At 36.4% G+C, this 23,616-nt stretch overlaps 1 protein-coding gene across 3 annotated transcripts in view; it reads right to left on the bottom strand.

Moving 5' to 3' along the window:
* Positions 1-23,616, bottom strand: part of PDC (phosducin) — a 119,071-nt gene that overhangs the window by 77,788 nt on the left and 17,667 nt on the right. Inside the window, exon 3 of one of the 3 annotated variants that reach the window (XR_003966040.1) lies at positions 1,047-1,116. The exons of the other annotated variants lie outside the window; for them this stretch is intronic. The gene's annotated coding sequence lies outside the window, so the exon portion shown is untranslated. Of the gene's footprint in view, positions 1-1,046; positions 1,117-23,616 lie in introns of those variants that run through there. 3 annotated transcript variants of the gene reach the window in all.

Raw genomic sequence — 23,616 nt, 5'->3', positions numbered from 1 at the left:
TTTGCAGAAATCTTATCTTTATCATCTATGTCATCCTCATGCTTTTGAATTTTGGAAGTAAACACTTTGCTTATCTGTGTCCACATGCTTGCCCTATAGTGGGGCAAAGTACTATTCTGGCATTGTTCCAGGAGTGGACAGTCACAAGCTTGCAGATGATCAGCTCATTCTTGATCAGGTTCAAGAGTTGCTGTAGGAGTTGGTGTTGGTGAAGGTTATCATTGAGGGGAGAAAGGGGTCTGCAGAGGACTGTGCCCTAAGGATGAGCCTCTTCTAAAGCTTGAGTACTTACCTTCTGGGATCTATTGTTTAATGGCCCACATCTGCCATCCCCACCATTGCTATATGCCCAGTCTCAGACATCCCTTGCTCAACTGGTTTTAAAAGCCTTAAAAAAAATACTGTACTGAATGCAGAGAAAGAAGGAAGACTATTTTCCTGAATTATAGCATCTCTCATGGTATGATGGTTAATTTTTATATGCCAACCTGGCTGTACCACTGTGCTCGTATATATACGGTCGTACATTATCCTGGATGTTTATGTGAAGATGTTTTTGGATGAGATTAACATTTAAATTAGTGGACTTTGAGTAAAACAGATTGCTCTCCACAATGTGGGTAGGCCTCCCCCAGTCAGTTGAAGGCCTGAATAGAACAAAAAACTGACCTCCTCAGAGCAAAAGTATCTGACCTCGTCAGATACTGCAGTATCGGCTCTTCTCTGGGTTTCCAGCATGCTAGCCCACCATGAAGATTTTGGACGTACCAGCCTCCATAAGTGCATCTTCCTTAAAATAATTACCAATTTCTTAAAATAATTCTCTCTCTCTCTCTCTCTCTCTATACACACACACACACACACACACACACACACACACACACATCCTTATTGGTCCTTTTCTCTGAAGACACAGGGGGTGGAAACTAATGTTTGTTTAGTGCAGGGTGTGTATCAAGTCTTCCATATATATTCACTCAGAATCCTCAGGCAACTGTAGGATGTAACAGAGATTCAAAGAAATTAAGGAACTTCCCCCCCAAATATCCAGGAAACGACAGACCATGGTTTGAATTAAGGTTTGTATTATTCCAAAGTGCCTTCAGCTACATGATCCTGCAAGGAAAAAAATGCATTTGGTAAGTGAAGACTTCCTGAGTTCCTATAGTAACCTAGTAACACAGTGAAGCCATAAAACTTTCTTTTATTAAGGACCATATTATTCTCTCCTTTTCCCACTTCTCTCATGGACAGCTATCTTTTTTGGTATTGTTGTTGCCTAGCATCCATTCTCCTCCCTAGTAGAACCTGATTTCTTGGGGGATTTGCCTCCTCCCAACGTGTGTAACCATGGTGGGAAGGAATTCAAGCCTATGCCTCTAACAATGAAACTTGAAAGGCCAGACCACTCCTCTCCCACTCCCTGGAACTGCTGGTGGGTGAGCTTGTGATATAAGTTCTTCTAATTGAAAATTTTCTTCCAAGATTTGAATTCTGGACAAGTGGTGTAAGGACAGAGAGAATAACCAGACATCTATCAGGGCAGCAACAGCTATGCCAGCCTTAGGATAATTGTTTCCACCTGATTCTTCATTCCTTATTTTCTAGACCTCCCTTGGTTTCTTTCCCATGCCAAGTCTGGTCCCCTAACTTCCTATCTTATCTGCATGACCCCAATAGCCTTCCAATAAACTTCCTTTTTAAAGGTTAGCCAGAGTCAGCATCTTCTGCTTTCAACCAAGAAATTTAAGTGATGAGGAATCTCAGGTCATAGATCATCAGTGAAGAATGAGATATCAAGTATGGTACCCTTTGATAAAACAGTCTAGTTATGACCTATGGTCATCTGGAAAAACAAATCTCAATAAAAGATAAAGTGTGAAGGCTTGGAACAATTTCTTGCATGGAACAATATAGAGTGTGAGGAATTCAAGGATGGCAGGATAGGGAGGCTCTTGATGGCATTGGGTGAATAATGACAACGGAATTGGTAGACTCAAAATATTAAAGTACTAGTTTGGAAAAGTGGATGTAAACTCAAGGAATTTAGGGGCGCCTGGGTGGCTCAGTTGGTTAAGTGACCGACTTCGGCTCAGGTCATGATCTCGCAGTTTGTGAGTTTGAGCCCTGCGTCGGGGGTGAGTTTGAGCCTACTTCAGATTCTGTGTCCCCCCTCTCTCTACCCCTCCCCTGCTCAAGCTGTTTCTCTCTGTCTCTCAATAATAAATACATGTTAAAAAAATTAAACTCAAGGAATTTATATGAAAATGTTGAAAGAATCTCCTCTATTTTGTACCTATTGGATTGTTATCAGAGTTGTATCAGTCAGGATAGGCCAGGTTATGATAACAAAGCAACTCCATAGTCTAACTGGTTTAAAGCAATAAGCAGCACTCATACTGCAAATCCATTGCAGGTTGGTTGGCTGCTGTGTTCTGCACTCCCCTCACTTCAGGACACAGGCTAATGTAGGAGCCATTATATGGATCATTGCTGGTGACTGTAGCAGAGGGAAGGAAAGAAATTGGGGCAAATTGTGAAGTGGCTCTTAAAGCTTTTGGAAGGAAAGTGGGAGACATCACTTCTACTCAAATATATTTGGCCAAAGGAAGTCATATGGCCTTTCATAACTTTGAGGGGGCAAAGAAGTACAATTTTTCCCAGAATGAGAACTGGAAATAATTGGTGGAGAGCACTAATTACTAGTACCAGAACTTTGCTAGATTTCTTGTAGTGCCTGGGTGACTCAGTCAGTTAAGCCTCTGACTCTTGGTTTCAGCTCAAGTCATGATCTCACTGTTCATGGGATCAAGCCCTGCATCTGCCTTTGCACTGACAGCATGGAGCCTGCTTGGGACTCTCTCTCCCTCTCTCTTTGCCCCTCTTATGTGCGTGCCCATGCACACTCTCCCTCAAAATAAATAAACATTAAAAAAAAAGAACTTTGCTAGATTTCTTATGTGAAAGTTAAGGCATCCATTAGGAAAAAAATGATCTAGATGCATCAGAGTAATTTGAACCTCCAAAGTTTTTCTTGACAGAGAAGTGACTCTTCTCTCTCTCCTGTCTGAAAACTGTTTTCTTTCATGCTTGTAGGTACCTATATACCTTCATCTGAAGATAGTTCACATTGAGAAAGAAGTCAACAGTCTTTCTCATGCCCCACATCTTTTCGCTCTTAGACCATTAATTAGAATTAAACCCTGGCATGCCCCAAAGTCCAAAATCAATATTGGAAAGTAAAATTTTATATAACAAAAGAATGGCAGTCAGGAACATGCCAATGTACATTAACTCTAAAGTAGGAAATATACATGAGACTAGATTTTCTAGATGCTTGACTAAGGAGAAAGCATGATTTTAGTTTTACTGAATCTGTCAGTATGGTCCACATACCCGAGATTCTATATGAAATAGACTAGCTGGGTTGATTCTAACATTTTTGGTTAACACACATACACAAACACACTTAAAAATGCATTCAACAGAGAAAGGTGGATGTTAAGTGTTAGAATATCTTATTTTAGAAATTATTAAAATGGGCAAATCTAGAGGGTCTAGATCATAGTCTCTTCAACAAACATCTGAAATATGTGTTGAAGGAAGTATGAATATCTTTAAAAGATCTGTTTTTAAACATCTGTTTAAAATAGCTATAGGCCAGAAATGCTGCCATGAAATATTGCATTGGAAATGAGAAGCACCGTGGGGGTGGCAGAGATAAGGCAAGACCATAATAGGCAGTGGGCCTGGCACTATCATCAGACTGGCCTGTCTGGAAGAGCTATCTGGCTATGACTACTAGATTATGAATGAGTTCCCTAGGAAAAAATTGAGAGTGGAACAATCACATAATATAAAACAAAGCAAAAACTCCTGGTTCAATAAACAGAGGTCTTACTTAAGCCTTGAAAAGAAAAAGTCATGATCATATCCCTTAGCCAATTCCCTAACCTGATTGTTTACACTATCAGATCCCCTTGAAAAAGGAAAGACCAGACAACCTTGATGTCAGATCCTGCTGTAACATTAAAGTGCATTTGGGAAATGCCAAGATATCTCCACCAAAGAGAAAAACAACTTGCTGTGCTTTTGGCCCTGTACCACTAAGAAAGAGACCTAATAATTGGCATGCCTTGAAAGAAACATATACCTACCCTGTGTATCCTGCTTTGACCATTTACCGGAGGATCTGAAAAGCTACAGCTTTGATTGGGGCCCACAGCAAGAGAAGATGCCCTAAGCAAAAAATGTAAAATGCTACTGAGCTATTACTAACCTATGCTCATGGCTGAAACAGAGCTGAAAGTGAAAGGAGGGAATGACTGGAAACTTAAGGCAGTCTGAGCAATTACATAGGCATATAATTTTTCTGGAAACATTGGCAGAAGGCTCCTATTTTGGAGTACATGTTATCTAACTTAAGAATTCATAAAAATAGGGGCGACTGGGTGGCTCAGTTAAGCGTCTGACCTTGGCTCAGGTCCTGATCTCACTGTTTGTGAGTTTGAGCCCCGCATCTGGCTCTGTGCCAATAGCTCAGAGCCTGGAGCCTGCACTGGATTCTGTGTCTCCCTTTCTCTGCCCCTCCCCTGCTCATGCTCTGTCTCTCTCTCTCTCTCTCTCTCAAAAATAAATAAACATTAAAAAATTTTTGAAATAAGAATTCATAAAAATAGTTATTTTAATTCCTGAAATTTTTCTGATGAATGGAGAATTAGAGCCATTTGTTTACAATATAGAAATAGCCATTAAAAGCAGAGTCTGAATATCCTGGTTTGAACCCTTTGATAGTCTCACAGTGGTATGAAAATTTCATATAGAAATGGAAGTCCCAGAATTGTTCTGGCTTGACAGCTAGTCTTTTTCCAGATGCCTTTTATTACTAAATGTGAATTTTCAGGAACACACATTAATTCATCTTGGGGCATTATAGTCTCAACATCAGATTAGGTTACCAGTGTTTTTGTATAAATGCCTCTGGCTTAATGTTTCACTATTTTTTTTTTTTAATTTTTTTTTTCAACGTTTATTTATTTTTGCGACAGAGAGAGACAGAGCATGAACGGGGGAGGGGCAGAGAGAGAGGGAGACACAGAATCGGAAACAGGCTCCAGGCTCTGAGCCATCAGCCCAGAGCCTGACGCGGGGCTCGAACTCACCGACTGCGAGATCGTGACCTGGCTGAAGTCGGACGCTTAACCGACTGCGCCACCCAGGCGCCCCGATGTTTCACTATTTTTAACTGCCCGTTTTATTTATAACTTTAGTCATATTTGAGATTTTATTAAGCTTATTTGTATTTTTCTGATGCATCATTGTTGATTTAGGGGTCTTGAAAGTAGGGGTGCCTAGGTGGCTCAGTTGGTTAAGCGTCCAATTCTTGATTTTGGCTAGGGGCATGATCTCATGGTTTGTGAGTTCAGGCCCCACATCAGGCTCTGCACCGAGCCTGGAGCCTACTTGGGATTTTCTCTTTCCCTCCCTCTCTCTGCCCCTTCCCCACTTGGGACTCTCTAAATAAACAAATAAATAAACTTAAAAAAATTTTTTTTTAAATGTTTATTCATTTTTTGAGAGAGAAAGAGAGACAGAGCACAAGTGGGAGAGGCACAGAGAGGGAGATGCAGGATGTGAAGCAGGCTCCAGGCTCTGAGCTGTCAGCACAGAGCCCGACACAGGACTCAAACTCACGAACTAGGAGATCATGACCTGAGCTGAGGTTGGACACTCAACCGACTGAGCCACCCAAGAGCCCCAATAAATAAATAAACTTTAAAAAAAAAGTTTTATTTATTGAGTCATAGAATATAGCTTTGGCTCATTTGTCTTCATTTTTGAAAATTGAATTATTCCTCTTATATTTTGAGAAGTTATTTATGATATCCTATTACCTAGGATAATTATATAATTTTTTTCTTAGTATTCATTATACTTATATTAAGACAAAAACTTAAAGATTTTTTTGGCCTCAAAGTATAGTTACTGGTGCTCTTTTCTCCATAGTATGAATGATAGCATGGAGTTTCATCATGCTCTATAACAGAAATACTTGTGAGAAAAAAATGATAGGGTCTCTAAGACATATAATTTCAAGAAAAACTGGTCTGGATTCTTCATTTTGCTTTTAAGTGACAATGACAGAATAATAGCCTATTGGTGGGTGTTGTGAACATGTTTCACTTGAATTCTCTGTGTTTCACTTCTTAGAATTCTTCTATTCATTTATGTGAAGAATGAATTTCTAAGGGCTATTTTGAGAAGGGCAGTGTAAGAGTGGGGAATGAATCAAAGGTAGTGTGACATGCATGCCATATATAATCTCAGTGGCTTTTTTTATTAGGATAGACATCTTAACTGAAAAGAAGAGAGTCTGAAGATGTTGGACCTGTTACATTGACTTGTAGAAAAAGAAACTTTTTGACCCTGCGTGAAGTTCCACCACTGCTCTGATGATCTATTCCAAATAACATTTCTTATTTTACAGCCTATTTCATCTCTTATTAACATGACTAACTCAGTTTTCTTGTGATTAACATTTGCCCCGTACATCGTTTTTTATCCTTTTACTTTCACTTTCTTTCTTATATACAGCACAGAACTATATTTTGGTTTTATTTTTGTTGTTAATCCAATCTTTCCATGTCTTTCTTTTAACTGATGATATTCATGTAAGTTCCTTTATGTTTATTTTGATTGTCATGTAGTTGGGTCTAATTCTACTACCTTATTTATTTTTAAACATTTTATTTGTCTTTTGTCCCCTCTGCTTATTTCTTTAGCATTCTTATCTTTTTGTTTGTTTTTCTTTTTCTAGGACCATTTTTTACCCTCTGGACTGACTTGGCTTTTTTTGCATTAATTTCTATTCTTTTGTGGTTATACTCAAAACTTTACTACCCATTCTTAAAGCCTATCTTGTATAGTATTTTCTTAAACTCAGTTTGAAGGTATGAAGTATAACACATATAGAAATGTGTAAAAAGCATAGTTACTATTTAATAGTTACAAAACAAATACCTGTGCACAACTCAGATTAAAAACCATAAAAAGCACCTCCAGAAACTTCTTGTCTATTTCATCCCAATTATAAATTTCTCCCTTTTATTTAGAAGTAAGCCTTATCCTTAATTTATGATAAGTTTCCTTGCTTTACCAGTTGTATATACATCCAAAATGAATATATTTTAGTTTTACTCTCTTTTTAAAAAATTTTTGTTTATTTATTTATTTTTTGAGAAAGAGGGAGCAGGAGAGGGGCAGAGAGAGAGGGAGAAAGAGTGAATCCCAAGCAGGCTCCGCCCTGTCAGTGCAGAGCCCAATGTGGGGCTTGAACTCACAAACTGTGAGATCATGAGTGAGCCAAAACTGAGTCGGATGCTTAACCAACTAAGCCACCCAGAGCCCCTAGATTTACTCTTTTTGAATTTTATATAAATGCAACCATACTGCATGTTTTTCTTTTCTGGCTTGCTTCTTTCCCTCAACTTTGTTTCTAAAATCCATTCATTTTTTTTTGTATGAAGTTCCAACTATGGTTGGTTGGTTTATTTTCTTTCTTGCATAATATTCCATTGTATGATTATATCACAACTTGTTTATTCACTCAACTATTTATGGCCATTTGGGCTAGTTCTGATTTTTGAAAATTGTGAATAATGTGATGAAGGACATTATTGCATGTATATGCTGATGCACCATATCCTTGAACTTTTAAGAATGGAATTAGTGTACCCAAGGCCACTGTAATGGGTAATGGAAAACAATTTTCCAAACTAGTCGATGCAATTTATACTCCTGTCTGCCATGAATAAAAGTTCCTGTGACTCAACATCTTTAACATAGTATTATTGGTAGCTTAAAATTTTTGCCAATCTGGAGATTGTATAGTGGTATTATCACTGTGGTTTTAAAATGCTGATTGTTATAAAAAGATTAAGCATGTTTTCCTATTGTGTTGGCCATTTAAATTTCCTCTTTAGCTAAGTGTTTATTCTGTTCTTTTACCTGTTTTACTGTTGGTTTGTCTACCTTATTCTCATTGATTTGTAGGAGTAGTTTGTATATATTTTGGAAGTAAGCATTTTGATGATAAAATGTTTTAATGCTGATGAAAGTTATATCTACTTAAAATTTAATTTTATAGTAGCTGGTTCCTGCTGCATAAAAGCTCAACTGATTTTTATGTATAGATTTGTATATGGTTGCCTTACTAGATTCTCTTATTCTCATTATTTTCCTGCAAATTCTTTTAGATGTCCTACATGAGCAACAATATCTGTGAATAATAACAGTTTTCTTTCTTTTTTTTCTTTTAACCCTTTATACCTTTCATTTCTTTTTCATGTTTATGAATGATCATGACTTACAGTACAATGTTGAATAGAAATGGTGGTAATGGTTATCCTTGTCTTGTTTAAGATTACAAGAATAAATCTTTAAACTTTTATCATTGGTTATAGATTGTCTTAATCAGTCATTGGACCAGTAATGCTAATAATTAGAAACAAGATTAGCAAATTAAAGTCTACGGTGGTAAAAGGAAGGTTAGTAAACCTTAGTTAGTAAAAAATTAATGAAATAGAAAACAAATATACAATTGTGATTAACCAAAGCAGTAGTTAGTCCCTTGAAAAGACGAATAAATTGGCAAACATCTCTCAGAATTGATTTTATAAAAAAGTAAAATCCCCCAAAAGGATTGTTAAGAATGAAAAAGAGGTTATCACTATAAATGTTGCAGGTATCAACAGATAATAAAATTATGGAGAAATTGGATTATTAGTCAAAACACTTGGCCACAAAGAAAATTCTAGGCCCAGATGACTCTTTTGGTGAGTTTTACCTCTGCTAACCATGCAAGGAAGAAACAGTGCCAGTTACACAAACTTTGTAAGAAAATACAAAAAGTGGGTCTATTTTCCAACTCATGTTAGGATATGTAAAAGAAAAATTGCACCAGAGCAGTTAAACAGACAGGGAAGAAGACTTTATTCAAGTCTTGGCTGATGATATTTTCCGCATTACTTTTGAAATAAATGATATCTATTCTTACTTTCATTGTTGCTGATGGGAAGTCAGCTTCAGAGTAGCTGTGACTCCTTTGATTTTTGAAAACTTTTTATTGTTTTTGGGTTTTGATATTTCATTATGATGCATTTAAGTGTATATTTAAAAAAATTATCTTTTGGAATTTGTTGGACTTCTTGAATTTGTGGTTTGTTATCTCTCCTCAGATCAGTAACATTCTTAGCCTTTATCTTTTCAAATTTTAAACCGGTTCCATTTTTGCTTTCCTCTTCTGATGGTTCTCTAATCAAACATAAGGACATTTTCATGGTCTCCTTCACACCTATTATCTTCACTTCTGCTTTATTCCATTTTATTTTTCATTTCTCTATCCTGTGTTGTGGATTATTTCTTCTAATTTCTCTTGTAGTTCACCAGCTGGTTATTTCTTACATTATATCCAATCATTGCCAGCTATGTCCATTGTTTTTGTTTGTTTGGTTGGTTGGTTTTGTTTTTGTTTTTTTACATGGAGAAAAAGTTGATTGTTCCTTTCGTTCCTTCCTTCAAATCCACATTGAGGTAATCAACGTTAAGTGTGTATCCTTTCATACCTTTTTCTGTGCCAGGCAAATATATAGAGATACACGGGGTCTTTTTTTTTTTTTAAATAAAGACTTTTTTAGAGCAGTTTTAGCTTTACAATAAAATTGAAAGGCAGGCAGGTTCAGAGATTTTCCATATATTCCCTGCTCACACTCATTCATAACCTCCCCCACTATGAACATCACTCAGGAATGGTATATATATATATGTATACTACATTGACACATCATAATCACCCAAAGTCTATAGTTTACCTTAAGGTTCACTCTTGGTGATTCTACGGGTTTGGAAAAATTCATAAGGACATGTATCCATCATTACCACATTAGACAGAGTATGTTCACTGCCCTAAAAATCCTCTGCTTTGCCTATTCATCTTTCCCTCCTTATCCCTCTCTGCCAGCCACCACACCTAGTAACCATTGATCTTTTTATTGAATCCATAGTTTTGCCTTTCCTATGATGTCATATAGTTGGAATCATACAGTATGTAGCTTTGTTGGATTGGCTTCTTTCACTTACTAATATGCACTTAAGATTTCTCCGTGTCTTTTCATAATTTGATAGCTCGTTTTTTGTTGTGTTTTTTTTTTTTTTTTTTTTTTTTTTTTTTTTGCACTGAATAATATCCTATTCTTTGGATGTACCATAGTTTATCCATTCACCTACTGAAGGGCATTTTGGTTACTTTCAAATTTGGGATATTATAAATAAAGCTGCTATACAAGCTTCTTGCAACTCCTTTGGGTAAATAACAAGGAACATTATTGCTGGATAATATGGTAAAAGTTTGGTTTTGTAAGAAACTGCCAATTTGTCTTCAAAAGTAGCAGTACTAGTTTGCATTCCAACCAGCAGGTGTATGAGAGTCCCTGTTGCTCTAGATCTTTGTCAGCATTTGGTATTATTGCTCTATATTTTGGACATTCTCACAGATGTGTAGTAGTATCTCATTGCTTCAACTTATATTTTCCTGATGATATGTGACGTGGAGAATCTTTTCATGTGCCTATTTGCCATCTTGATTGCTTTTTAAAATTTCTCTCACTTTATTTTTCACTCTTAGATATTCTGTTTAGTTCTTTCTCTCATCAGCTATGTCACTTTTCATGATTTCCTGTTTCCCATACATATTTGTACGTTTGTGAGTTATTTCCTTAAACAAGTCAAGTATACTTATTTTTAAAAAATCTGTGATTCATTTTACCAGTATCTGAAGGTTTTGCATATCTGTTCTATTCTCTTTTGTTTCTGCAACTCCTAGAATAGTGCCTAGCACCTAGAGTGGGTCCTCATAGTAGCTGCATGATAAATATTTATTGAATGAGAAAATTAATGCCCATTTCTTGCCTTTGTATCTTGTTTTCTTGTCTACCACTCTTGTTTTGTTTTTGTTTCTTTGCTACATACCAGTTATAGGTTTTGCAGCTCTGGGGCTCTAAGCTTTCTTTACTTCTCCAAATGGAGGCTTTCTTCCAAAACTTAGCCAGTGAACTCCCTTCTGTCTTTTAAGATATTCAATGCTTAAAAAAGTGTTGTTTTATTTATAATGTGTTTGGTAATTTTCATTATTTCTTAGCAGGAATGCTGTATGAACTAGCAAATCATTAACAGAAATTTCAATGAATTAGGGGTGCCTGGGTGGCTTAGTTGGTTAAGCATTCGACTCTTGATTTTGGCTCAGGTCATGATCTCATGGTTCGTGGGTTCCAGCCCCACGTCAGGCTCTCTCTCTCTGCCCCTCCCCTACTTCTGCTCTCTCTGTGTCTCTCAAAAAGAAATAAACTTTAAAAAAAAGAAATCAGAATTAATTAATATCTTAACCCCTCCCCAAATATAAAAGCTCATAACACTTTATTCCTTCACACTCTGATAATTTTGTCTAGGCTTTCCTTTTTAAAAAAAAACATGTTTATTTATTTTTGAGAGAAAGAGAGAGAGTGGGAGGGGCAGAGAGAGAGAGAGACAGAGGATCCAAAGCAGGGTCCATGCTATAAGTGCAGAGTCCAGTGTAGGGCTTGAACCCGCAAACCATGAAATCATGACCTGAACCGAAGTCGGTTGCTTAACCAACTGCACCACCCAGCTGCCCCTAGGATTTTATTCTTGTCTTTTCTTTAGCTCCATAAATTCAACATTGCTCTTTCTAAATTACATAGTCGATATTTGCTTTGATTTACACACACATTTACTGCTTTATTTGCTTTAGTGTGGATTTCTTAATAATAAAGCCTTTCAGTTTTGGTAAATCTAAGCATGTCTTTATTTTACACATTCTTGAAAGATAGTTTTGTCTCTCAACAATTTGGAGAAATTATCCCATCTCTCTGATTTCCTTTATTTCTGTTGCTGTCATTCCAACAGTCATTCCTTTGTGTGTAATCTCATGGTTCCAGGATTTTATTGGAATATATTGTGATTCTATAGAGACTTACGTTTTTATCATATCTAAAGAATTACAACCACTATGTGCTCACATTTTGCCTCTCTTTTCTATCTATTCTCTTATTCTGGAACTCTGGGTCTGTGTTAACCTTCTCTTTCTATCCTCCACATCTCTTTCATATTTCCCATATTATTGTCTCTTTATGATGCATTCTGTGTAATTTCTCAAGATATATCATCAATTCTGTCTGCTGATGTGCTTACTGCCTAACTATTGATTGAGCTTTTAATTTCAACAGCTATATTTTCATTTTTAGATGTTTGACTTCCCCTCAAATATATGGGTTCATAGCTTTTAATTGATTATCTTGTGATGAAATCCTTTATTTCTTTAAACATTTCATACATGTTTGCCCAAAATTTATAAGTCTATCTTCTTATACTCTATACAGAAAATCTTAGGGATCTGAATCTGTTCTTTATTGTTTTTCTGACTTTAATAACATTAACTGCTGTTTTCTATGTAAACTTTATTTGTGATCAAATTGCCTTATCTTACTATGTGGCATTTCAGTGGGTCTATATTAGGCAACAGTTCCAGCAGAGAGGATTTGATCTGTGCTTCTGCCAGTACCCATGCGGTTATAAAAGCTAAGGATCATTTTAGTTTCTTCTAAGGATCTTGATCACCTCTAAGGCTCAACTCAGTACTTCAGTGCTGGCCTAAGCCTCAGTATCCCAATAGCAGTACAGCATTTGCCCTCAGAGTCTCAGGGCAAGCCAGCTCTTCTTGGCTGCCCACTACTCCTAGCTCCCACAGTAACTGGGAGTAATCTGGCCACAGTAACTCTATCCAACCACTCCTCCTGCCAGAAAGACACTAAGAGAACTTCTAAAACTTCTGTAAGACTCACAGTGCCTCAAGCACCTGTCCTATCCATAAGTTGGAATTCTGTAGGGGGAAGATCCACAAAACACTTATTCTACATGAGAACTAGAAACAAAAATTGTAAAATCAATGCTTAGACTCGATTCTGTAGGCAGAGAGGTATCAGCACTAAGGACTATCAATATCCTTTTCTATCAGGAACATTGGGATAAAACTACTCTGAAAAGTTGCTTCGTTCACTCAGAAAATCAACCTGTATTTTTGGGATGCCTCCTAAGTGCCGAGATCTGTGCTTGTTAGGCACTCAGTAAATACCAGGTAATTTGACAACACTTTATAAATAACATTTAATATTTCCATTTTACAATTTTTCTAGTTCTTATTGCCATTTCTAATTTCTCTACCTTGGACCATGGTTTTATTCTATATTCCTAATCAAATAGCAAATGTAGGAAATTTAGAAATAGTCATTAGTGAGGAAAGGAAGAGATGATTATGTAAAAATACATTCTATTTCTAAATAAACAAATGGGCAAAATGGGTCAAAATGCCAAATTATTAACAAACTATTCCAGAAGTAAATTTGAAAGCTTAGCTTTCAAATAGATCCATGGAAACCTATTTAACTTGTAATGTAACAGATTACTCATGTGCTCGTTCGTTCAATAAATGATTACCAAGTGCCTATTATTTGCAAGGCACTGTAATAGGTGCTAGGGACACAATAGTAATAAAAGTAAAATAGTTCCTCTTCCTGCATAGCTTACAGTTTAGCCAGAGATATAAACTATACAAACAATAGCAATGAAAATGCAACCAGCCATGAAAACAATGAGGAAGTACCAGGAGATACAGACACATACAAAAACATGGATACGCTAGTATGACAAAGGAAAAGGGACAGTGAGAGGTGTGGGAGAAAAGATGTGCAAACACCAGTAGGCAAGAAAAAAGATACTACTTTAGCAAAACAAGGAGAAGTTACAAGTGATAGAATGGAAGAGAATGTAGGGCTATGTTTGGGACAGATGATGAAAGATGAGTCTGGAAAGATAAATGAAGGCCAGGTCATTGAAAGCAATGTTGGAAATCTTTTATTTATTCAAAGAGCAATGGGGAGTCGTTGAAGGATTTTTAGCATGGGAATAAATTGAGTAAGTTTGCTCTTTACAAACATTCTTTAGCTAGAGTGTGAAAAGTGAAATGGAATGGCAGAGGCAGGGAAGTCTAGGAAACCAGGTAACACATTTTCAGTAATTCAGGTGAGAGATAATTTTGCCTTTATAAGATTAATGAGGATGGACATGGAGAGCAATGGATAGATTCAACAACAATTTAAATATGCTGCTTGTATGGGAGTGAGAAGGTTAAGGAGAAAAACAGTGTTAAGAGATGACTCTAGATTTGGCTTAATCAGCTCTCTCTAAGGGGACAATAGTTGCAGCTGGGAAATTTGGATCATAGGAACACATGGTCCTTGCTGCCAACCAAACTTCCATAAGATACTTGTGTGGAGAAGGAGGATTCTTTCTGTTTCTTGTTTCTGATTCAGTGAAGAGAGAAGATTCTTTATTTGCTCATCCCCAGTTGAAGAAGGAATGTTATCTCCAATATGGGCAGTAAGTAGAAGCAAAAAATCAAGTTATCTATTTGACGTGATGGAGATGAAGGAAGGACAAAGGAAGATCTGTGGGTGGCTGTTACCTAGGGGTTGGGAAAAGTAGGGATCCCAGCTTGAACTTAAGTTGGGGCCACTGCTATCCAGCTACATCTGTCATGACTTGTAGACTGATAGGATGTGTCCATGAGGAGCCTAGAAGCCCTCCAGAAAAGAGCACATCCAATGCCGTGTTAAATATTGCAGAAAAAAGGTGAATCAGAATACAGCAGAATGTCTGTAAAATAGAGGTTAAAAGTATGGGCTCTAGAGTTAGAGTGTGGTGGTTAATAGCAAAGTTTCAAGTTATGACTTTACCACTATATAACCCAGTTTTCTTGTTTGTAAAAAGGATAACCTACCTACTTCTCTAATAGGGTGGTTGTAAGAATTAAATGAATTGGGATGTACAAAGCATTTAGAACATCCTCTGACCCATAATGACTTAATAAATATTAGCTATTATTATTGTTGCTTTACTTCAGCAATTCATAGACTTCAGACTTGAGTCTGGAGGTGGAGATGAGGGTAACAGGGAGTAGGTGAGAATATAATAATGAAATAATGGTCTTGACTAAAATCTTGCTAATGTATTAGGGCATAAGAATTACCAAAAAAGGAGTATTTGTCACACTGTCAGACATGCCATGGTACCCACTGGACCAGGCTGGATCTGGAAGGTGATGGCTTACCCTGGATACCAGATACAGGTTCCACGTAGATCCCAGGCAGTGGGCCTCACTGAAGGAGACCAGGTCCCCAAAATGTAGGGCAAAGTCATCCCTAGATAATGTTCCTTTGCTATTTTAAGTTTCACTGTTTGTCATATGATATTTAGTCTTGGAGAAGCGTATTACTAATAAAAAAATAGTATGACTTATTTTTGAATAGCAAATAAGGTATTTGGAAGCCATCTGAGTAAATTCTCAGTTGTGTTCCTGCTAAAGTACGTGAAGTACATGCCACTTGCTCAGTAGGAAAGACTATTGGCAGACTCACAAGATGAATCATTGCTGAAATGTATTCAAATAAAATTAGAGAGCAGAACCAGGGATAGAGTCTAACAGGAAACAGGCCCCGTGGGTCATTCTGAGTTATAACTTTTTCAGCGTGTCTGTATGAGTTTAAGTTTATTTGGATAATACTAGGATGTACTGTATTGAGTAAGGGGAAGACTTTTCTGTAACATACGGGAAAGTTTTCTTTGATCAGTCAGGTTTTATCATCTGGATTTTCACTTTTTATGCAAGTTTTTCCCCCTTCACTTTAGAATAATTTTGGTCAATGTTTTTTCAAGATATGACTAACTTATATTTTATTGTTTTTAGAAAAAGCTAAGGAGTCACAAGGACATTTTTTTTTATCAGACTAAAACAAGTCTGCACAAAATTTGAAATTCATCCTTGGTTTTTATCTGAAACTTGATAAAATAATCCAAATTGATACTTTCTAGTCTTCAGCTTCCAAAGCACTTTTTGCAATCCCTTTTTCACTCTGCATGAAGAGTTTTGTTTTTTGCCTGTTTGTTTTTTAAACTCCAATATGGGCATGTAATTTCCCTGCTCAAGACTCTTTAAGTTTTATTGACCACACCAGGCCTGCTCCAATCAGGCTTCCAATCTGATTTCTCTTTGTGTCTGTGCTCCAGATATTCAGGACTTACTTCTGTTCTTCAGTGTATAGCTTTCATTCTAAATCAGATATCAGAAACCCAAATATAGGCAGAGGCAGATTAATGTAAAGTAAAACAGGTTGGTTGTAAGGCAGTAGGCAGTGGTAGCATGGATGGCAAATTGAATGAAAGTAGTTGCTCCTTGGTTCAGCTGGTTGCTACCATGTGTTAGAGCCTCTCGTTTTTTTCAAGAAATCTGGAAATTTCTTTATTTTTTTCTGTAATCTTCAAGTGTATATGGCCCCTCAAAGATGTCCACGGCCTAATTCCCTAAACTTGTGAATATAATACAAAGATGTCCATGCCCTAATTCCCTAAACTTGTGAATATAATACCTTGTAGGACAAAACAGACGTCACAAAACCCATTCCCCCTCACCCCCAAAAAAGCAAAAAACAAAACCCAAAGCAAAATAGACTTTAGAGGTGTGATTAATCTAAGGATCCTAAGACAGGAAGCTTATCCTGGATTATTTGGATGGACCTAATATAATCATAAGGGTTAGAAGAGGGAGACAGGAAGGTCTTAGTCATAAAAGGAAATGAAAGAGGAGGGAGAGAAAAGGGGGAGAGAAAGAGACAGAGACAGAGGGACAAAGAGAGAGAGAAAGCAGCAGAGATAGAGATGGGAAGTTATTTGAAGATGCCATACTTACTGGCCTTGACGATGGAAAGAGGAACAAAAGCAAAGAATGCAGGTGGCCTCCAGAAAATATAAAAAGTTCTTTTCTAGAGCCTCCAAAGGGAATGTATCCCTGCTGGCCTGCAGACTTCTTGATTTTAAGACTTCTGACCTCAAAACTGTAAGATATTAAGTTTGTATTGTTTTAAGCTGCTCAATTTGTGGTAATTTGTTACAGCGCTAATATGAAGCTATTAGAAACCCAGGAGTTATTTTCTGGTAAGAGACTAGAGTTATTAATTAATTCTAGATTTTTAATACATTTTTTATTGATTTTTAAAATCATGCACAAAAATCTCACTCATATAGAAATAATAGTTTGGTAAATTCATTAGTACTGATCCAGCAATTAACATTTTAGCAATTTTCCTTCATCTGTCCCACACCTTTTCCTTCTCTGTGCTGGAGTAAACAGTATTTTATAGCTAATCATAGACATTATGTAATTTTACTTATAAATACTTCAATACGTATCTTTAATGATAAAGACCTTCTTTTAAAACTTAACCCTCTGTGACTATCATATCTAAAAAATTTAATAATTCCTTAATAACATCTAATGCCCAGTTCATATTCATATTTTCCAGATTATTCTCCAAATGAACTTTTACAGTTGTTTATTAGAGTCAGAATCCAAACAAAGCCCACATATTACATTTGGTTTTGTCTTTTAGTTGCTTTTATTCTGTAACTGTATCCTTCACCCACCTACCCCCACCAAAGTCCTACTTTTCCCTTCCATTGAATTGTGAAGAAACTGGGTATTTGTTCTATCAAAGTTGCGTGGATACTACTTAAATTTTTCTCTTTTTTTTTCTCCATATTTCCTGTAAACTAGCAGTTGGACCTAGTGGCTTGACTAGGTTGACTAGATCTATTCTTAGTCTTCTTGGGCTACCATAACAAAATACCATAGACTGGGTTGCTTAAACAATAAACATTTATTTTTCTCACAATTCTGGGGGCCTGAAAGCTCAAGAAGTTGCTGGAAAGATAGGTTTCATCCTCAGATGTCTCTTGGTTTGTAGGCGGCCACCATCTCTCGTGCGTGTTCACATGACCTCTCCTTTGTGGACACCCAGAGAGAGGTAGAACAAGTTGTCTGGTGTCTCATTAAAACAGCACTAATCCCTTTATAAGCATCTTCCCTTCATTTAACTGAAGTTACCTCCCAAAGGTTCCACCTCCAAATATCACACTGGGGATGAGGGCTTCATCATGTGACTTTGGGGAGTGGAGTGAGACATAGTTCAAACTATAGCAATACGATTCAGTGGCTTTGTTTGTTTTTTTTTTTTTAATTTTTTTTTCAACGTTTATTTATTTTTGGGACAGAGAGAGACAGAGCATGAACGGGCGAGGGGCAGAGAGAGAGGGAGACACAGAATCGGAAACAGGCTCCAGGCTCTGAGCCATCAGCCCAGAGCCTGACGCGGGGCTCGAACTCACGGAACGCGAGATCGTGACCTGGCTGAAGTCGGACGCTTAACCGACTGCGCCACCCAGGCGCCCCAGTGGCTTTGTTTATTGGTAACAATATTGCATAGGTGAGAGAGACCCTGTTCTTCACATTTCATCACACCATAAGAATATGTCTGGTTGACTTTCATTTAGTGAGGCTAAGGTCGGATGACGCCCGCTTCATCTGTAAGGTTTGCGTGAGCATTTTTATTCATTGATTCAATATATTATTTTATTAGGAGACATATACAAGTGTCAGACGCTCAACTGACTGAGCCATCCAGGCGCCCTGGTCTTGGTGATTAAGACATGGACGTCTTTGGGAGCCACAGTATTGTCTACCACAGATGCAAAAATATGTTTTATTCACTTTTAGGTGAATTATATTTCAAAATAAAATATCGAGAAAGAGAGAGAGAAAAAAGGAGAAGCAGAAAAAGGAGGAGGGGAAAGAACAGCAACAGGAGCTCAATATTCAAAAAATTTTTTTAGCATTTATTCATTTTTGAGAGACAGAGAGAGACAGAGTGCGAGCAGGGCAGGGACACAGAATTCGAAGCAGGCTCCAGGCTCTAAGCTGGCAGCACATAGCCTGATGCAGGGCTCGAACCCACAAACTGTGAGATCATGACCTGAGCCAAAGTCAGAAGCCTAACCGACTGAGCCACGCAGGTGCCCCAGAGCTCAATATTTTAAAAACTGAAATATGAAATATGTGGTAACTTAGTAGACCCAAGAGATCTGAATCTGAAACAAACAATGAAAGATTCAGGAGGAATTTTTTTTTCCCACTGTAGATCCCTAGAAGCTCAGAAGTTATTGGCACCAGGTACCTGTGAAAGTAGGGTGAAAGCGAGGCAGAAAACAGGATGACTGATTGACATTTTGTGTAAGTAGTCAGACTACTTCCCTCACTTTCTGCAGCTAAACCTTGGCAGAAAGCTAGGGACTTATATAGAGAGGATAGAATGAGGATCTGTGGACTAGAGAACAACAGGTAAAGTTGAAGACATAAGTACCTTACCAAAGTCAGAAGCTTTGTAGTGTTTTATACTGAAGTGTATATACTGAACGTGTTATATACTGAATGTTGTGACACTTGGTTTTCCCATATATAAAATAGGGACCCAAAAAAGTCATTTAATAGGTCTGCTTGGGGGATAATGAAATTAAGTGTTTGGCACTGGTGTCTGAAACATATATAAGTGGCCCCCAAGGATGATTTTTAAAATAATCAGTATGGCCATGCATTGAGAGAAACCCGAGGTAAGCTGGATCCTTTCCATTTGCCTGGTCTTGACCCATCCATCCATCTATATCTGTAATGAGCTGAAGATGAGCCTAAGAAAAGATACTGAAATTGAAGAACAGGTAGAATAGGAAATATAAGAAAAAGCAGAATGAGCATGGTAGTGGTCTACTCTTTTTTTTTTAAATAAATAAAATAAGGACATGTGTGAGTAGACAGTATCTGTATCTTTATAAATATAGTATAGATAACACAATTTTAGGTCACTTTAAGTACCTAAAAGCAATAAACTAATTGGTAAATTTAGGCTCCAAATAGATTTCTTGCTAGAATAGTTTACTGAGTCCATATTATTGCAAATATTATTTTAAATTATAAGTTTAATATAATCATGAAGCAACCTTATAGAGAGTTTGGGAAATAAAGACAGGGAGAGAAATTATCTCCATAAATTCATAAATTAAACACCACCATCACTGACATTTTGGAATCTCTTCCTTAAAGTTTCCAATAATCCACATTTAGATAATTTTTTTACATATTTGTATTCATAATAAACATACAACTTTATATTCTGCTTTTACAAATTTAATTCACACAAGCATTTTTATATTGCTACAGAGTCTTTCAAACTCTGTCATTAGATTCAGTCTAATAGTTTATGATATTGACTTTATTTTTAGAAATTGAAGTCATATTAAACTTTGTGGTACATAGAATTATTGTGATGAAAAACTTTGCGTGGTTTGGGATGGTTTTCTTGTAATCAATCATAGACTTTTTTTCATAGACTTTTTTAAAGATTTTGGACAATGTAATTATATAATCAGATACTTCAAATTACAAATGACTCTAATTAGAAGTGTTAGGTGGCAAGGAAACCATTAAGTTAATTTTCAGCCAGAGTTAAACAATCAAAAATACTAAGTTATTGAAGATAATATTTCTCTTAAATTTATACCAAGGAAACTGAAAAGCCCTAAGCCCACTTGGGAGTCATTTTAAAGTATTTTAATCTTAAAAAAGATTAAAATCTGTCAATTTTAGATAAAGTTCATAAAAGAATAGAATTTATCTAGCTTTACATTATTAAAAAACTCTGATAGGATTTTATTCAGATTGTTTAAATTGGTATAAACTATGGTAATGTTGGAAACTCTAAAATGGTGAGGATAGCTACGTTTTCTACTTTATTTCTGATTATCATATAACTAATGATTTACACTGTAACTTTAAATGAGAGCTATTTCAATTTGTTGTGTCAACTCTGTGATATTCATCCACTCATGCATCATCTTGGAAAAAATTTTCCAAATCATTAACATATTCAAATCACATTCCAAGTAGACTGAGCGATGACCACGTAACAATTACATCAAGTTTCTGTATTTTTACACAAAAATGATAAAAACTTTAGTTCAGGAAACTAACTTTGAGGTAAAGGTAGTTTATTTAGTGTAAGATTATTATTTAATTCAATATGAATCTTTTGGATGCCTCACCTCTAGGAATTTACTGTCTTTCTATTGGGCAGACTAGGCTTGAACACATTACACAATTGGAAGAAAACATAAGTACATGAAATCCAATGTTAAAACATTGATAAAGGTTAGTAATCAGGGTTTTTTATTTAAAAGGGACTATATAATAAAAATATACATATGTACTAAACACTCACCATGTCTCAAAGGTAAGTCCAACTGAATGGATAATAAATGAAACTAAGTTGCTGCCTTCAGTGAACTCATAGTCTACAGAACTCAGAAGATCAAGACTTGGTTTTTCCTTTCGCCTTTCCACTCTATGTTATTTATCTATCTCTATCATAGTGATTTTCTAACCATATTGAATTAATATTCTATAAGTTCTATAGAGAGCTGCAAGCAAAGGGGAATGGATGGTTAGTTCTGAAGAAAATCAAATTGTATAGGAATTGATATTTCCAGTGCATTAGAAGAATCAGAAGATATATGTAGAGAAGAAGAACAAATTTCCAGGCCAAGTGAATTGAATACTCAAAAGTACTTGGTTGTGAAAGAGCATAGGATATTCAGGTGAGGATGTATTTATGGGGGGTAGGAGCATAGAGGTGAGTCATGTGAGGCTCAGGATATCAATGGGGACCAGTTATGAATTCCAATGCCAATAAGTTCCAATTTTGTTTTGCAGGCAACAGGAATCAAATGGAGGATTAAAATAAGAAAGTTATCAGATATGGCAGTGTGGATATTAGATAACAATGCGAAAATTCTGTTTAGTAGGAGACCAGTTAAAGGCTATTTTTATGATCTTGGTGACAGATTATGAGAGAGCTAAAGTAAGGTAGTGGGCTAGAAGGTACAGCACATAAAATCTTTCCAGGTTATAAACAATAGGATTCTCTTCCTTATTTCTTGCTTTTTGGAAGAATGGAGTGAAGAAGAGATTGTTTTTGAGGCCTAAATCTTGGGTGAGAAAAAAAGACTGGAAATGGAATTTAGAATCACTTATTAGAATGAGAGTTGTAGTGTGATGATTAAGAATGTGAGGTGTGACTGGAGACAAGGAAGAACCTAATAAATCAGGGCACGTAGAAAAGAAGAAACACCACTATATTTTTGTAAACAATATTCAGATTTTAAATAAACATTGACTATATTTTTAGATTTTTAAAAAATTTTGAAGCAATCTCTACCCCCACCATGGCGCTTGAACCCACAACCCCAAGATCAAGAGTTGCATGCTCTACTGACTGAGCCAGCCAGGCACCCCATGACTGTATTTTTAAATCGCCAACTATTCTGGTACATTTTTATGCCAACTATGAGCCATTCGCAGATGATGTGTTAACATCAATGTTGCCTTTAAACTGGTGTTCTAAAATAATTTTGTGACAAGATGGGAAAATACTTTCATTACAAGTGCAGACAAAAACAGATACATTTTAAGGGGAAATTTGTACTAACTACTCACAAATGTTTTCTTTGTGAATGGCTTTTCTAACTTTCCTAAATATTAGCACCAGCAGTCCTTAGTTTCTTGACTCTGTGCCTACATTCTTAGAAGTAAAAACATGTTTTGAATAAGTTGGTTATTTTTAAGATGATTTTGAAACAGATTCTCTGCATTAAGACACTTTCACTGCTACACACTATTGTATATAAACAAGATGTAGTGTTTATAGGTGATTCCCTCTAATCAGATATCTTATGTCCTTATGATCAGAGTAATAGTAGTTTACGAATATTCTTGACTTGTTCTTTTGAAAATTTAATGTTTTTTTTTCAAAGTTTAATTTTTTTTATTTTTTTATTTTTTTTAATTAATTAATTAATTAATTTATTTATTTATTTTTATATATATGAAATTTATTGACATATTGGTTTCCATACAACACCCAGTGCTCATCCCAAATGGTGCCCTCCTCAATACCCATCACCCACCCTCCCCTCCCTCCCACCCCCCATCAACCCTCAGTTTGTTCTCAGTTTTTAACAGTCTCTTATGCTTTGGCTCTCTCCCACTCTAACCTCTTTTTTTTTTTTTCCTTCCCCTCCCCCATGGGTTCCTGTTAAGTTTCTCAGGATCCACATAAGAGTGAAACCATATGGTATCTGTCTTTCTCTGTATGGCTTATTTCACTTAGCATAACACTCTCCAGTTCCATCCACGTTGCTACAAAGGGCCATATTTCATTTTTTCTCATTGCCACGTAGTATTCCATTGTGTATATAAACCACAATTTCTTTATCCATTCATCAGTTGATGGACATTTAGGCTCTTTCCATACTTTGGCTATTGTTGAGAGTGCTGCTATGAACATTGGGGTACAAGTGCCCCTATGCATCAGTACTCCTGTATCCCTTGGGTAAATTCCTAGCAGTGCTATTGCTGGGTCATAGGGTACAAAAAGGAAATTTAATGTTTTAAATAGAAGTGGTAAGAGAAATTCTTTCTCTAGGTTTAATTATGACAAGGCAGAACTCATTTAGAAATCTGTGAATAGCATGAAATTTGAGAAGCTATAT

The sequence above is a fragment of the Lynx canadensis genome, chromosome F1 (genome assembly GCF_007474595.2).
Source record: "Lynx canadensis isolate LIC74 chromosome F1, mLynCan4.pri.v2, whole genome shotgun sequence".
Classification (NCBI taxonomy): domain Eukaryota; kingdom Metazoa; phylum Chordata; class Mammalia; order Carnivora; family Felidae; genus Lynx; species Lynx canadensis.
Note: the sequence above shows the minus strand (reverse complement) of the source record. Positions and strands in the feature narration are given on the sequence as shown.